The sequence below is a fragment of the Tupaia chinensis genome, unplaced genomic scaffold, assembly GCF_000334495.1.
Source record: "Tupaia chinensis unplaced genomic scaffold, TupChi_1.0 Scaffold000294_5, whole genome shotgun sequence".
In the NCBI taxonomy this organism is placed as follows: Eukaryota; Metazoa; Chordata; class Mammalia; order Scandentia; family Tupaiidae; genus Tupaia; species Tupaia belangeri.
The window spans coordinates 299,918-302,773 of record NW_006159782.1 but is presented as its reverse complement, the minus strand read 5'-3'; the positions used below and the strand labels follow the sequence as shown (position 1 = coordinate 302,773).

Here is a 2,856-nt window from a genome sequence, read left to right as displayed (position 1 = left end):
TGCTATAGGCAAAGAGATTAAGCCCTGTGCATTGGGAGTCAGATCCCATGTGCCTGACTGTGGTTCGAATCCCAGCCCCAGTGGCTTGAAAAACACACTGGGCATGTGTGCTCAGAATCTTGACAGGATGCAGAAATGGAGGGGGAAAATGTGGTATGACCATGCCCTGTTAGGGGGTGCTTTCCCTCTCTGGTGGGCACATGTGCATTCCAGAAAGAAAAAAAGAAAAGAAAAAAAGAAGAAGGAAAGAAGGAAAAAAGAAAAACTCTCAGAAGAGGGACCAGCAGTTAGCGTAATGGCTATGTCACTGAACTCCCATGTAGTCAACCGCAGGTTCACATCCCGGACCTGGTGGCTTAAAACTCACGCCAGGTGTGTGTGCATGTGTGCCCAAGATCCCGAGAGGAGAATGGAGGAGAAGGGAGTGTGGCGTGGCCATACCCCCTGGGGGGTGATTTCTCATTTTCTATCTCTCTATGTCTGTCTGGTGAGAGCACACACCCTATAGCAAAAACCTCTTCAAAAAAAAAAAAGAAAAGAAAACTCTCAGAAGAAATCAAAATTAAGGGATAAGCCTAATTTCAGCATTTGGGTTTGTTTTTTTTTTTCCCTAGAAGATGCATGCATTCACGAGAGCAAGCGAGAGAATGAGAAAGCACCCCCAGGAGGGTGGCCACTCTGCAATCCATTCTCCTCTCAGGGTTTTCAAAGGGCACACGTATACACATGCCTGGCATGTTTCCCAAGCCACCGTGTCCAGGACTCAAACAGTGCAGTCAGCCACGTGGCATCCAGCGCCTGAAGCACCACGCTGCCTGGCTGGCCACATCTTAGAGTCGGTTTGCCGTGGAGGGGGCAGGGTGAGGAAACTAGTACGCAGCGAGCACCTTATCAATGAGTAGGCAGACACGTGCAGATCTTGTTTAATCCCAGCCATTAGCTAGCACGGGATGATGATTTCCTTTACAGATGAATAAACTACAGCTCACAGAGGCACAGTAATTACCTTCAAGTTTAAAGGAAAATGATGGAGCAGGGATTCGAACCCTGGTCTGTGGTCTAAAGGGCACCACAGGATCGTGAGTGCTTTACCTTTTTTCAGCAGTTCTTAGCTAGTCTGTTGTTTTGCTAAGAACAGGAATAACTGAGTCTGGGTAATTTGCAGTGAACAGAGGTGTACTTGGCTCATAGTTTTGGAGGGCCGAGGTCAAGGGGCTGCACCTGGTGAGGTTCTTCTTGTGGGCAGGGCCTCAAGGTGGGGCAGGGCATCACATGGGAGGAGCACGAGTCAGCAGAGTGTAAGTGACGTGTCTGTTTCCTTTCGTCTCCTTATAACCCACAAGTACCCAATCAGGGGGCCCCACTTCCCAGAGGACCCCCTTTCTTTCTTTCTCTTTCTTTCCTTCTCTTTCTTTTTTTCTTTTTCTTCCCATACAGGTTTTTGCTATAGGGCACATGCACTTGCCAGAGAGACACAGACAAAAAAGTGAGAAATGACCGCCTGGGGGGGAGGTGGGGGCTGACTCTATTGCAATCCCTTCTCCTTCGGTCTCCTCGCGGGATTTTGGGCGTGCACGCACAGACGTCCAGCATGCATTCTAAGCCGCAGGGTCCTGGACTTGAACTACACAGCCACAGCCCTGTGGGAGTCCAGCACCTCAACCACTATCCCACCTGCTGACCCCAGAGGCCCCCCCTTTCAACTCTACAATTGGATTAAACCCCTACACTCAATACCTCTTACAGTGTCTCACAAAATTCCAGTACATGAATTTTGAGGGTACATATTCAAACCATAGCACGTACACAATGGCTAAGGATCAAGTCAGGGAGATTAGCAAAGCCGTCACCCCAAATGTTTATTATTTCTTTGTGTTGGGAACATTCACAATTCTCTTTTAGCTATTTTGAAATATACAATAAATTATCATTATTATTATTATTATTTTATGGTGGAAAAATGTGTATTTAGAATGAGCCGGCTGGACTTGCTTTAGATGATCCCAATTTTGTTGGCAACATCCAGAGCATCGTAATCGGGAGTCGGTCACACATAGGCCTTCTTCTCTCCGTCAGGCCTGATTAGAGTGTTGGCCTTGGCCACATCAGTATCATAGAGCTTCTTCACAGCCTGCTTGATCTGGTGCTTGTTGGCCTTGACATCCACGACGAACCCAAGTGTGTTGTGGTCCTCTATCTTCGTCATGGCAGACTCGGTGGTGGTTGTCAGGGGTAACTTGATGATGCCATAGTGGTCAAGCTTGTTTCTCCTGGGGGCACTCTTCAGAGGATATTTAGGCTGCCTCCGCAGCCTGAGCGTCTTGGGCTTCCGGAAGGTGGGTGATGTATGGATCTTCTTTTTTTTGTGGCTGTGGACGCCTTTCAGCACTGCCTTCTTGGCCTTCAAAGCCTTCGCTTTAGCTTCAGCTTTGGGAGGGACAGGAGCTTCCTTTTTCGCTTTCAGCGCCATCTTGGCGAAAAGGACCCTCAACGCCCGTCCACAATAAATTATTATTGACTAAAAAACTTATTAACTATAGCCACCCTACCGTGCTATAGAACCCTGGAAGTTGTTCCCCTTACCTGTCGTTTGTGTCTCCTTTTTTTTTTTTGGAGAGGTTTTTGCTATAGGGTGCGTGCGCTCGCCAGACAGACAGAGAGAGACAGAGAGACAGAAAGCGAGAAATCACCCCCCAGGGGGGATGGCGCCGCAATCCCTTCTCCTCCATTCTCCTCTCAGGATCTTGGGCACGCATGCACATACTCCCAGCATGAGTTTTAAGCCACCGGGTCCGGGATGCGAACTGCAGTCGACTCTGTGGGAGTCCAGCGACATAGCCATTACGCTAACTGCTG

At 48.6% G+C, this 2,856-nt stretch overlaps 1 pseudogene; it reads right to left on the bottom strand.

Annotated features, from left to right (window-relative positions):
* Positions 1-2,047: 2,047 nt before the first annotated feature.
* On the bottom strand, positions 2,048-2,494 carry LOC106735095 (60S ribosomal protein L23a pseudogene; annotated as a pseudogene).
* Positions 2,495-2,856: the final 362 nt, after the last annotated feature.